Source organism: Vicugna pacos, chromosome 7 (assembly GCF_048564905.1).
Source record: "Vicugna pacos chromosome 7, VicPac4, whole genome shotgun sequence".
Taxonomy (NCBI): domain Eukaryota; kingdom Metazoa; phylum Chordata; class Mammalia; order Artiodactyla; family Camelidae; genus Vicugna; species Vicugna pacos.
The window spans coordinates 63,308,887-63,323,804 of NC_132993.1; the positions used below are offsets into that span (position 1 = coordinate 63,308,887).

At 36.7% G+C, this 14,918-nt stretch overlaps 1 protein-coding gene across 6 annotated transcripts in view; it reads left to right on the forward strand.

The window, feature by feature from the left end:
• The window catches only part of MTERF1 (mitochondrial transcription termination factor 1), a 415,935-nt gene that overhangs the window by 57,717 nt on the left and 343,300 nt on the right, over positions 1 to 14,918 (forward strand). The window lies entirely within an intron of this gene.

The following is a 14,918-nucleotide window of genomic DNA, read 5'->3' on the forward strand; positions in this document are numbered from 1 at the left end:
GCCTTCTTTATTTTATGAAAGGCATCTCCTGGCACTCAGCTGATAAGCCTGAAAGATCAGGAGTTTAGAAGTCAGCCTTGATTCCCTCCTGTTGTACCTCTACCCACATAACCAAATCACCACCAAGGCTATTAATTTTGTCTATAAAATATGCCTTAAATCTGTGTACCTTTTTCCATTGCTACCACACTGGTCTGATTTGCCCATTGTTCACTTGGAACTACTTACCACCACTTTTGTGGTAGGCAGAATAATGCTTCTCCTCCTGTCCCCTCAAAGATGTACATACATTAATCCCCAGAATCTGTTAAGGTGTCACCATACACAAGGCAGAAGGGACTTTACCAATGTAATTAAGGGTACAGATCTTCAAATGGTGAGATTGTCCTGGATTATCTAGGTGAACCCACCCTAATCACATGTGTCCTTAAAAGCAAAGAATATTTCTTGCCTTAGAGAGATGAAATGGAAGAAGGAGGAAAGATTTGAAGTATGAGAATGACTCAACCCACCACTGCTGGCTTCGAAGATAGAGGAAGGAGGCCACAAACCAAGGAATGTGGGTGGCCTCTGGAAGCTGAGACTGGTCTGAGGGGATGGCCAGCAAGGAAACAGGGGCCTCAGTTCTACAAACTTAGGGAACTGAATTCTGCCAACAACCTGAATGAGCAAGGAATTGATTCTTCCCTAGAGCCTCTAGAAAAGAAAGCAGTCCTGCTGATTTTAGCTCAAGGAGACCCATGTCAGACATCAGACCTACAGAACTGTATGTTAGTAAGTTTGTGTTGTTTTGGCCACTAAGTTTGTGATAATTTATTAGAACAGCAATTGAAAACTAATACAGCTTCTTTGTATTTTTCCTAAGTTTCTCCTGGCTCTTGATGCTGTTCTTCACAGGGTAGCCACAGCAACCTTTTAGAAAAACAAATCCTGTCAAGTGACTTTCCAGTTTAAACTCCTTTCCATTGTACTTAGAATAAAACCCAAGCTATTTCCTGTCTCCCAGAAGCCCTGCATGACCCGGCCTCTGCCAATCCTTCCAGTCCCTCCTGAAGTCACTCCTCCTCTTCCACCTCGCCGGCCTTTCAATTCTCTGAACTTGCTAAGCAGTGTCACACCCTGGGGTTGTCACAGATGCTGATATTTTGCCTGGAATGCCTTCCTCTGCTCTTCACGTATAGTCTCCTTCTCATCCTTCAAATATCATCTTAAATGATATTAGTAATATTTAATGATATTAGAGAGGCCAATATCCCATCTAAATATGTCCCACTTGTCATTATTTAATATTAAAAAACTATTTCCTTCATAGCACTGTGCTCAACATGAAATCACGTGTTTGTTTACTTTTTGCTTAATTATTGTCTATTTTCCCATCTAAACTCTAGGCTCTTGGAGAACAGGGGTGATGTTTATTTTTGTATCCCTAACACCCAGTGTACTGTCTGGCATATAGCTGCTCAATAAAAAGATTTTTTGAGTGGAGAAATGGATATTCCAGGGGATGCTTGTAGACATTTTTTCAGGGAAATGATTTTACAGTCAAATGGGTTTGGGAAATTTACAATTATACAAAGTTAAACAGATTTCTTTACTGCAGGACTTTTTCTGAAGCTTTAATTTGCTAATGGATTATCCATTGCTGATGCATCATGAGTTTCTAAATAGGGGTAATTATTTGTAGTTTTTCTCCTTTTCCTGTTCTTTGCTAGGGCAGATATAGAGTGCCTTTACCAGGGCTAGAGTAGTCTTCTTCCTAAGGCATGGTTTTTCTAGGGTCTGTTGAATGCTCAGAGTGTTTAGTGAAGTCTCTCCAACTTGGCAGGGTGAAACTTGGGATCCTGTGGGAACTCTGGTAGTTGTTCAGCCCATAGCTCCCTGTGGCTTTGTTGTTCTTTCCCTGGCTTTGCAGAGTCTTGTTCTATGCATCTGTTGCCTAGTATCCAACCCCGGTGCAGATTTCTGAAACTGCTATTATTCCTTTATAGCACTTTTCTCAACTTGGAATTACGTATTTGTACAAATTACACAGCCCCTCTCCCTCTAGTACCATGCTTCATGAATTCCAGCTGCCTCAGTGGCCCTGAATTCTGATCTGTTTCCTCCCACCCACACCTGTGAAGACTAAAGAGATCTGTAAAGTACTTCCAGGCTCCCCTTGTTCATTTCCCTTCTTTCAGGGATCAGATTTTTCCCCTGTTGGTTAACATCTGAAAACAGTTATTTCATATGTCTTGTCAAGTTTTATAATTGTTTAAGAGGAAAAGTTTATCTGTTATGGCCAGAAGTGAAAGTCCTTTTCCGTGTTTAGCTCTCATTACTTTGTCATGGGGCCTCTACCCTGAGGAATCCCTCCGTCAGTACTGCAGTGGTGAGGGATTTGCTCTCACACTATGCACCCTTGCCAAGTTTCTCTTAAGACTGTGGGTCTGAACAGGATAGATGGTGGTTATGAATCAGAGAATCAGTCTCTCATCAGAGAACAGAACAAAATGAATTCATCAATAATTGAAGCAGTACTGTAGCTGTGTACTTGATATATTTAAGATTCTAGACCATACAAATGAGAGCATGTTGGCCTATGTGATGGGTTCATTTCTGAACCCATTTCTAATAAACTTTTTTTTAAAAAACAATTTATTGATTGTTTACATTGGTAATATTGGTTATAATCAGAACAGTTGGAATCTATGCTCATTTCCATGCTCTTAAGCTAGAAGGACCTGAATATCAGAAAGGGACAGGGCTTTCCTATGTGCAAAGAATGCTTCAAGGCACAGGGTCTTGCAAGAACCCTTATTTCCTTTGGTCATCATAAGCACATTAATTATGATGAAATAAGCTAATAATCTCTTTCTATGCCAATTTCTTCATATAATATGAGTGAGAGGTAATCACAAATTGTTATCTTTCATAAAGAAGCATCAACAAGAATGTACTTTTCCTTCCTGTAATATGACTAGGTGAAGAAAAATGCAATAAAATGTGATTTAAAGGGACCAGAGTCTTTCAGTCATCTTTTTGCTTAATATATAAAAGATAATATAAAAATTGAAAAAAATTCAAGAAAAATAATTAGTTTGTTTTTCTTCTTGGTAGGTGGCAGGGACTCACTGGTGAGAAGATGTTCATTAGTAAGTTTTTGCTACAAAGAATGTTTGCTGGCATCAGTGAAGAATGTTTATCCTTGCTTGCAAATGACACTGCTTATATTATGAATAACTATGAGGAGAATGCAAAAGGAAAATTCCTAAATTTAAATTTGCACATTTGTTGCAATTCCATGTTTCAAATGTCTAATGCCTATTAATTCAGATGCCATGATTTTCTTTTCTACCCCATGATCATTTTGACTTGGATAACTTTGGAAAAGCATTTGAAAGGAGATAAAACATCTTTGTTTTATGACTGCTCTGTGGATTTACTGACTCTAGGCTTCTTTAGGGCCTTGAACTTTGAAAAATTCCTATCCATTTGTAACTTCAAATAATCTTTAAAAAACAAACAACTTTGATGTTTCCTTTTCATTCTCTTGAGCATGTAACTTTATTATGCTAATTGTCTATATAATAATATTGTACATTCATCTAATGCAGATGATGGAGTAGTTGATATTATCTTGCTTTTACAGAGGAGAAATCAGAGGTAGGGAAGGATTTTGTGATTTTTTTTCCCCAGTATCACCAAAGGACAATTCAGTGTCCTAGCTGGGACTAAAGACTACGATCTAGTAGAATAAACACTGGTTGAATAAAGGGAAGGAACTTAATTGTGGTTCTAAACTTGTCCTCAGTTTAGGCTAATTCCTTACCTGAACCTTATTTTCCTCATTTGTAAAATACTGGAGTGGACTTGGTAAGCTCTCAAGTCCTTCCAGCTCTGAGATTTTATGGTCATCTGTCTCCCTTTGGCTTTTCTCCTAAAGTGTATTGCTTCCTTTAGCTTTCATTTGGTTATACATAGTATTTCAAAATAGTGAAGAAATACGAAGACTATTGGACCTTTCAACTGGGTTATGAAATGCAAACCAAGACTTGGACTTTTTGGAGCCCACTTCCGGTCTTTTCCATGACTGATAAGTCTATAATTTGCTATTAAAATGTTGTGATTTCAGTTTTAGACAGCTGAGCTATAAATTGCTGAGATCTGGGATAAATGGCCAATTATATTAGAACAAATGTCCATTGTTTTATTTGGGGAGGGGGAGAATTCACTGTACTACTTAATTATAATGATTATTTCAAATTTTCCTCCAGAAGGAAAAGTCCATGCCACATTTGTGGAAATGGTTAAGTGACCACAGGAACGAAGAATTCAGGGATGATTTAGTGCAGATCATCTTGCAGGCTTCCCGGCATGTGCATTTTAAACAGTACTATGTTGTCTCCAAGTTTGCCAAAGTGTAATCTGTGAGCAATTGAGGCAAAATCAAAATCAGAAACCTAGGAGAGTAATATTGTTTTGGAATTGTCAAGCAAAAGACCTTGGTTTAGGCTGTTACGTCTGGAACCAAAATGTCACATGTGGCATACATCATTTGAAGTTTATTGTTTTAACCTTAGGCCTCCTTGTTGAAACTTTATGCTATTCAGTGCCTTGCATCCCAGTATAAGCATTTCTATTCTATTGTATGTGAGTCTGTGCCAGCTACATGGTGAGCATGGTGAAACCATAGCTTGGATGGCTGCAAGGCCCCCTCCATGTTTCCACCCTTTTACTGGAACTGCCAAACCCAATAGGTTCGAGGGGGTGCTCAAAAATTAAGGCATGGCACCAGGTAATTGAAACCATTCCCTACACATCTGGGGAAAAAACCCAGTCTAGTCACACTCTCTGCTGAAAAAGAAATCATCCCATGCTATTGCCAGGAGTTGCAGGAAAGTAAAAGTGGTGTCATTTTACGTTTACAGAAGTGTTTAGTATTTTCACCAACAGACTCAAAGGCTTGTGGTTACAAAGTGTGAAATTCTTATTAACATTCCTCATGAAATCAACAGAACACATATTTCGCAATTGTTCCAAGGCCTCCTTTCTTTCTATTTGTGACACTGTAGCAATGATCCCAAGGATCCATTCTATTCTCAATAACAAACAGACCTATCCCACTTTCCCATTCATCAGTTGACTTGCCCTAGCTAGGAAAATTTTAATTATTTATCATTCAAGGTAAATTCATCCTCAATGCTATGGCCTCCTTCATGCTGGCATGAGGCAAATTGTCCTCTGGGATGAAGATGCAGTGAACTTTTGATGGCTGTATCCCCAGTAGAAAAGGTAGATGTGATGACAGGGAGTGTGTATTTTTGCTTTTAAATCTAAATGAAGATTTATATATTGAGAATTTGATATTATTCCTTGTGCAGAATTTGAACCTTCCACGTGCAGTTCACAATTTACGTTCTGGGAGTGGATTAATAGGTTATCTGAAGTTTCATGTCACTTTCAGTGATAATAATATAACATTCTACTGTTTCTGAGGTGCTTTCATTATCATGGTTGTTCTTGCAGTAGTAGCTTATGGGGCAGATGGAGTAGGGATTATTTCCCCTACTTTGAAAATGAGGATCTTGAGGCTCAGAGAAGTTAGTGGCTTGCCCAAGGTCACACAGCTTGTAAGAATAGGGCTAGCTCTCAAACAGGTCTCCTGACTTGTAAGTTCTATGTTCTTTTCATTAGCATGTGGTGCCACTTATGCTTCTTATGTCTTCTCACCAAAGAAAATTTTATTTTGGACAAGTTTTCAAAGCAATTTTGTTGGAACACATTCAAATGCTATTTACCTGGAGCTGACAGCATGGAAATGTGCAGCTTCTCAATCAGGACAGTGCTGTTCTCTTGGAATCCTACAACTGCTTGAGATTCGTGTGAAATGGTTTCATCCTTTTCTACTTGTCTGAGCACAGCAGTTTGCTTGTTCTTCTGCTATAGTTCATACTTCTGTTTTATAATATAGGTAGTTATTTACATGTTTATTTCTAAATTGCAAATGAAAGCTCCTGTTGCCCTGTTACTATCATATTCATCTTTGATGATATATGTTCTGCTGTGCCTTTCCCAGTGTCTTGCTTGAAGTAAAAACTCAGTGAATGTTTATTGAAAGGAATTGAAGATGATATAGCAGGGTTTTAAGAGTCCAAATATAATTCTCTAACTATATCAGTGCTGCCCAATGTAACTTTCGGCAGTGATGGAAATCCTTCATATTTGGGCTGTCCAACACAATAGGCTCTAGTGGCTAGTATGACTCAGGAACAGAATTTTCAATTTTATTTACTTTAAAGTAATTTAAATTTAAATAGCCGCATATGGCTGATGATTACCGTATTAGCGTAGCTCTAAATTTTTGTGTATTTAAACTTTGTCAGATCTCTAAAATCTGATTGTATTTAGGCCCCTCCATATACTGATGATTCTCCCTGTATTTTTGATGAGGCTGCACAGTCGGCCAGGTGGTGAAGGGGTGAGTGGAGACTTTCTCTTGCACCTTAGGTGGAGGCCCTCTCTGATCCTTGAGTCCCCTGTCCTAGAGTATTTCTGGAAAGCAGTAGTGACTTGTCTCTTGCAAAGTGTTGGGATGGGCTCTTGAAGGAGACAGTGGGGATTTCTCAGTTCTCGAGGCTCCCTGATATTTTGTCTGGGCCTATAGGAAAGAAAAGTTCCATCATTTCCAAAGAATAACAAATCTGCAGTCAGAAGAAAGAGGGCAGGCAGCTAACATTTGCTCAGCAGATTTCCTCATACACAGTCTGGGCGGTGTTCCATTTGGGGTAAGAATCTTCAGGCTCTGCCCCTCTTCTAAACACAGAAGGCTGTATACATCACCCTCAACCATTAAGGTATGCATTGCTTCTAGTTGTGAAACTTTTAGATTCCTACTGTAAAGACATCAGCTCGGAATTAATACAAAACCCCTCCTGCCCACCCTGGCCCTTCCCCAGCAGTGGTGGAAACCTCCCAGGAAGAGAGAAATGCTGTTCATGCAGGGTGGACCCTTTTGATCTCAGCAGCTTCTAAGAACCCCCATTCCTCATACTGTGGCTTCTGCTAACTGTCCTGGAGGAGGAGAAAGGTTAAACACAGAGGCAGGAGTGAAATGGCAGCCAAATTGGAGAGTCCAAATGGGTCCTTGAATAGATGTTTATGTGTTACTATGTGATTCTGGGCACAAGTCCTTTCTTAGGATGTAAATAGTATTATAAAAGCAGATTTTTGAGATCCTTGTGCCCTATTAGAAGTAAAACAAGTATTTAGGAATTGAAAATGAGTGCATTGTTAATACTGATGTACTCATAGGTAGCTACAAAAGCTACTAGAAATGAATCCTACATTTCAGGATTAAAACTTCAGTGTTAAGGATTGGCATCATTATTTGTGAAAGGACTCAGCAGTATCCACTGTGATTCAAAAGGCAGGATCTGCCCTGAGGAGCTTACTATCTGAGGCTGACAAAACCACTAGGTGTTAATATTCTGTATGGTGTATGAAACTGGCACTTAAAAATATGTTTTTCCTCTTTAAAAAATATGTTCAGATTAACATGTTAACTTTCTTTCCTTTTCTGGTAGAGGTGAGAGGTAAGAATTATCTGTCCCTTTAGGCATGAGACAAAAGCAGATCACAGAGAGGGAAGTGACCTGGCAAAGTTCTCAGAGCAATCATGTCTCTATCTACATTGGTATTTGAACAGGGAACTTCAAACCAGGAGCCACCAAGCTGGCCTTTCTCCTCAGGAGTAAGATGACAGCTCCAATCTCTTAGCACATACAAGAGATCTTGTGTTTGTAGAATACATAAGTAAATATGAAAAGAAGGAAAAAATATCTCAATCTAGTAAAGCTGTTGGAGAGAAGACAAATTACCTGTGACTTTGATTTTGATTCTGATTCCATGAACTTTTTTTTTAAAATAACCTTTTTGTTTTGGAATAATTTTAAATGTATAGAAAAACTGCAAAGATAATACAGATAGTTCCCATAAAATCTTCATCCATTTTCCCCTAATATTAACACTTAATATTTGATTTCTTGGGAATTTTGCAGTAATTCTATATGAATGAGTATCCCTTAAATACAGCCTTGTTTATAAGTGGGTTTGTTTCTATCACTTTCCTATAACATTTTCCAAAAATTTACTGCTGAGATAGAATAACCTACATATCTGATAAAGATTCAGCAGTTGAGTACTGAAAATTTCTATTATAAAGCCCCTGGAGAGTTTTAACAATAGCTACCATTGTTGGACAAAGGGAAAGGAAGGGAAGAAAGAAGAATATTTGATAATGTGACAGAAGAAACAACTTTGAAAGAAAGGAGAGTCTTTTCCTGTAGCTCTTAGGCTGGAAGGTACTTCTTCTCAGGAACCATTGAGGCTTTATAGCAATACCGAGATGACAGATGACTTTGGAAACAGCATTTTATAAAATAAGTATTGAAGGAGATCTGCATTTCCCCCAAATCTTGGATTTGTGGAACAGTAAATAGAATTAACTAGGACTAGAAAAATTTGGTCAATAAATGATACTTGACTGTAAAGTTGGAACTTTGAGCAGTTGCAGAAATTTCTGTAATGCTTGCCAGGAAGTGAGTCATAGACCAGTGGAGGGTATGAAAGTACATGGGGCCCAAGAAGATCAGTTAGGCCACAGAGAAATGTCATTGACGAAGAATACTTGGGAAAGACTAAGCCAGGTTTCTCCAGTGATTCGGTGAGGAACAACTGATACTTAATGTTGGGCTAATACTATTATGCTCGTTTATTTTTCGAGTTCCTTTAATTTACATTTATGCTTAAGCTTACTATGGAAGGAACCATATGAAATTTCCAATATTTGACCATTTTGACCTACAAAAATGGGACTTTTATATCATTCAACCTAAGACTTCATAAATTAAAGGTGGCTAATTCCAACATTTTCCACTTGATTTCACTTTATATTTTTGTTGTTTTTTTGAAACTAGAAGTAAAGAACAGCTTTTTGAACTAGGAAAACCTAACTGGCATTTGCTATGAAAATGCTTAAAATGGGTATTTTGGCAGATGAGCAGACCCTTGACAAAATGCAGTCTTCCTTTGTGCCAGATACTGCACACTTGCATTGTAACCCTTTTATGTTTTCTCCCCAGGATTAAGTTGATGTATTTAGATTTGTGAAATTTACAGATGTAGTAATACTTAACCATTCCCTGCCCCGCTGCCCCAGGGATTGAAGAAGGTATATCTGAAAAATGAGTGTTTATTTTCATATTTAATTTTCAGCCATAAGGTGGCATCATATCACATTTTATGTCAAAGAAGCAGGCTGTTTTTCTGTTCACTGAAATGGCTAATTCTCTGTACATGCCTTTAAGTTGTGCCTGTAATACAGTACTGAATTTTGAACTTTATAAGCAAATTTTGGAAGCTGGACTCTTCATATAGAGATTAATTTTTTTTCTTATATTTGATCTTTTTTTATATTATGGCTGAGAAGTTAGTAATAGAACAAACTATTACTATATTAACTAATTGTATGTTTTACCTCATTAAAATATGTAAGGCAGTTTCTTGCATATATAGAAGCTCCTCAGAAATATTCATTGCATGATTAAATTAAAATATTCCTTTAATAGGCCTTACCCTCAGGAATTTATTTTCTCATTTGTCAAATTGAATTTACAGCACACTTTTATTGCTATGACCCATTTCTTGCCAGAATAAGAAGCTTATTTTCATGAAGAAGTTAAACCCAACTGAACACATTTAATTTCCCTACTACCCTTTAAAAATACATTACTTTTTTTATTTTTAACCTACCACTTTTCTTTACTTAATTAGAAATGTCCAGGACTTGCAAATTACATAAATGCACTGGCTTACTTTCTCTAGCTGGTTGATGGAAAATTCTACTTTAGTTTTGAAAAGCAGAGTAAAAATTTTGTTCATTTTCCTCTGTAGAAACATTTTGTACCTTTGTAGAAAACACTGTAAATGCTTTCCATCTAAAACTTCCATTTCTTCAGATGAAGTGATTTTGTTCTTGGAACTCTGTTTATAGTTTTGTGGGAAGTTGGTGCCACTTGGCCTGCAGGGAACACTCCCACGAGGTGTGCTGCAGGGCATCTTAAAGGTCTAGTTGAGAATTTGGAGACTGCAATAATAAGATCTTGGTCTCAACATTTCTCTAGTTGTGGACCATTCAGAGTCCTTAATTCTCATACTACCTGGCTATGATGCCAAAGCAACAGACTGTAAAGTGAAAAATTGTTAACTGTTAAAAAACAATAGCTCTAGATTTTATAACCAGCTAGAATGAGGTTTCCTTTAAACTGATTGCATTCATTTTGTGAATTGAGGTTTGACTGTAGCCTAGATAGTAAATCTCCTTTTTTCCCCTTTGTTGGAGCTCTTCTTTAAAAATAACCAAATTATATTTCTCTCTGCTATCAATACTGTAGGCATTTTATCCTTAATATTTTCCTCTCAGAGCTAAAGTGAAAAGTCAAGTTGAAAAAAAAAAAAAAAAGAAAAGTCAAGTTGAAATAAAGTGATAAGTCAAAGTGAAACAATCAGGGTGGTGTGAAATAGAGTAACTTTATTCCAAGGAAGAAAGTTGAGGAAGGCATGTCTGAAAAGATGACCTCAGTATAAGCTGAAGAATGAGTTAGAGCCAGCCTTTAAATTTCCCCTTGATTTGGGTGGGTAGGTAGGTAGGGGGAGCTAGGGAGAACATTCTAGAAAGCGACCAGCCTATTTGAAGGATCCGTGTTGAGAAACAGCTTAGTTAGCATGTTACAGAGAGAAGAAATAGAAATAGGAGTGTGTGGATAGAGCATGGTATTAGGGAGAGTATGGTAGGAATGTGGTAAGGTAAATTGAAGGGGTGGGCTCCACTCTGGTAAGAATTTTGGATCTTTTAAATACAATAGGAAGCAAGTGAGATTACTTAATTTAATTAGGGAAATTACCTGATTTTATTTACATTTTAAAAAGATCGCTTTGGTTCATCAACAGTGGAATAGATAAATAGCTTGTGATATACTCATAGCTGTGGAATGTTATACAGCAAGGAGAATGAATGGTTTGCTGCTACATGCAATAGCATGAAACAACATGCCAACTCAAATAAAATGTTGAGTGAAAAAAGCCCAATGCAGAAAAGAACACATTGTATGAATCCATTTATGTGAGTTTTCTATTTATTGATCTGGGCACTGGTAACATGAATGTGTTCAGTTTGTGAAAATCCATCAAACTGTACCTTCATGATTTGTGTGCACTTTTATGTATGTACGTTAACAAATAAAAAATTAAAAAAGAAAAAAAAGTTTTTAAAAAAGGATCACTCTAACAGTAGAAAAGAAAATAAATCCTAGAAGAGAATGGAAGCACCGGGACGAGTAAGGAGTCCCTTGAAATTTTCCAGGTGAAAGATGATGGCTTCAACAAGGGTGGTGGTGAAAATGGGGAAACGTGGATAATTTTCTAGATCTAATTTGCATTATAGTAAAGTGTTAAGTATTATATAGAAACATCTGAAATTGTTGATATTTGACCATTTTTGGCCTTCAATTTTATGTGGTTCAATCTCCTAGGAATGCCTTACAGGCATCAGGTATTCTTGACTCATTATTTATTCTCTATTAAATATGCTAACTGTTGGTGTAATATATTTCTCCTTGGTGATATTAAGAATAAAAACTTTGGGTCTTCCTTGAGAACAGATACGGAGTTTTAGTGAATCCCTTCTATTCAAATAACCATAGTACTTTTTCTATGATGAATTATGTTATAGGACTTTTTTTTTTCTATTTTACCTATACTAGGATTCATGTATCAAAACTAGGAGAAGTTCTTAATGTAACTGACTAACAACATAATAGTATTGTAATCTACTTTGCTATAAAGACTAAGAAAACAGGTAAAAACCTGTTTTAAAACCTGTTTTGTTTTCCAAGTCAGAAGTTAAGAGTTTGTGTCATCATATAAAGTATAAATTGCATTTGTGTATGTGGATATTAAATACCAGGTTTACCAGTTTCTCTCTCCCCAAGAACTAAGGTAGTTTTTGTGTCCATTTAGATAGCCTTGCGTGCGTTGTCAGATTTCTGAAGAGAAGCATGGGATGAAGAGGCCCCTGACTGGTACAGGAGGGGTTGTTTAAGTCATGAGGACTGAGGTGTCTTAGCCGGGCTGCTGAGAAGTACAAAGAAGACTACACAATGAATTCTGACCTTGTAGCCCTTTCTATTGTAACTGAATCTTCAGATTCATATCCATCAAATTGACATGTGATGGTCTAAGGAGAAAACAACCTTGGAAATGGTCTATTGAAAGTAATTTACTCCCTCATCTATCATGTTCTCAAAGAGTCTATATTTGAGCAAAGCAGTGGGAATATAATACCCACGTTCTGAAAATTGAAAGGGTCTAGGGAAAGGTATTTTAATTTTGTTCTTTTTCTCTCAACATATATTTTTTCACACAAACATATAAAGTGGTAGAGGCAAGTAACATTTTATATTTATGTATATAAATACAGTTTTAAACCAGGTTTGAAATCATTTCCTCAAATTAGAAAAGCAGAAAAGCATGCCTCCTGGTTAGTATTAGATTTTCAGAATGTACAGATGGAAAATGGTTAACGGAAATCATCCAAACTAGATTTGTTTTGCATTTTGCTTCACTGAGTACAGAAGTCATGTAGAAGTTTCTCATTTTTTTCTTTGGAGACCATCATGAAACATAGCCCCCAGAGGTGGGGAGGGGAAGATTGGGGAAAGAATCTGCAAATGTTTGCTTGAAAGATGCCCTTTCCTTCTTAGTTATAGGGTGAAATCAATACTGACCTCCAGATACCTGTTCGTGAGAAGGAAACTAAAATGTGAAAAAAAAGGGAAGTTTCCCCCAATGCTAGATTTTTTTCCCTCTTTCAGGTGCAGCTAGTGTGAACAATCTAATAACTAGAAAGATCTTCAGACCTCTATATAGTGCTGAATGAATGTCATGTTGAGAAAGGGCATGCTTTCCCTATATCATTGTGCCTTAATCTTAGATTTTTCTACAAAGAAATCATATTAATCAAATCTCTTTTCTGCTGTATGAAAGGTGAAGACTGACTAATGCTCAACTTTGGGTGAAATTGGATATGGAAGAAAATCCTGACTTGAAATAATACCAGACTTTCTATAATCCTGTGTTGCTGGAGTCTTAGTTCTGGATTGTAATTTCCACCTCAGGTTTTGTGAAATTCCAGAGTCCTGCCAGTGAGTTCAAGAGGTACTGCATACTTTTTAGAAGCAAACAAACCAAGATAAAAAAACAGCAACAAAAACTTCAAACAAAAAAACACAAAATAATAATTTAAATGTATTGAAACATCAAAGGAAATAATTTGCTTTGACAATGTTTAGGAGTAGGTTTTATGTATGTATCTTCCAATCAAATAAAGAGCAGCAATTGTATGTTGCCAGTACAAAAAGGCAGAAACTGCTTTTCATTCAGTTCATAAACTTTGCTGGTTATGACAGAGATAAAATGTGTCTAAAATCATGTTAGACAGATTTTTGAAAAACTTAATTTGGAATCCAAATGTCTAAAATATGGTTGCTTCAAAGCACTTTTCCTGGGAAACTATCTACTTATTTCAACAATTCACCTATTAAAATATTTTTGGAACTGCTTGGAAATTAATTTTTAAAAAATATGTAGCATATCTCCTTGAATAATTTTTGAAGGGAGGCTGAATTTTTGGAAAAGTATGAGGTCATTTAGAATGGAGAGCCCAGAAATAAACCCATGCATATATGGTCAACTGGTATTAGACAAGGGTGCCAAGAATACACAATGGGAAAAGGATAGTTTCTTCAGTAAACAGTGTTAGAAAATTGGATATACATGCACAAGAATGAAATTGAATCCTTATTTATACAATACACAAACATTAACTCAAAATAGATTAAAGAGTTAAACATGAGACCTGAAACCATAAAACTCCTAGGAGAAAAAATAGGGGAAAAGTTCCTTGACACTGGTTTTTGCAAAATGCAATACTCCAGGTTCATTTGCCACTCTCTCACAGTTTTTGCTAGACTTTTCATATGGACATTTTTCAACTTCAGAGACTATTCATGATAAATATCCTATACAGGCAGTAGGGATTCAACTATTTTCTGTACTTTTAATCACCTTCAATTTGATTTAATTCAACAAACATTTATTTCAAGGCACATTGGAGAGAAAAAAAGTAAAACAAAACCTGTTTTCTGATCTCAAAACCAATTTGCTCTCCAGTGGGGGAGATCAGACATACATAAAGTTTTGGTGTAGCTACAGCATGATGTGGTAAGTATTTGAATAAACTGTTATGAGAACATTAAAGAAGGATGAGATTCATTCCAGCTCATGGGTGGGGCAGGGTGATGGAGAGGGATAGGTCAAGGAAGAGGGGACATGTGAGATCTTCTTTGAGGTTTACCAAGTAAGACAAAGATACCAATGTTAAACTAAAGAAAATATCTGCCAGATAATTCATTTCATTTTCTATTTGGTCTTTATCTTCATTCTTTCTGAACCAAGTTTCTTTTTAGTTAAAAAACATCCTGAAAAAACAAGTCAGAGAGGTTTACATTTTTTTACAACTAATTGCTAAGACATGCAACTGCTGGTGACCAAGAGGTGATAGCCTAAGAGTATAATGGGAATGGATAAAGTTTATATCACTTTTCCATTGCCATCTTGTGAATGGAGAATCAGGGCAAGCCTGGGTTGGGAATGTCTGTATAATCCCCTGTTCTCCTTTGCTCTTCAATTCAATTTTGGCAAGAGTAGAACCAACTCTCTATGTTGTCTGATTTGGTTCAGAAAGAGCTCCTGTCATGATGTCCGTTTAGGAGTTATCTAAGTAGGGAAGAGAATGATGAATTTCAGGACAGTGATTGCTT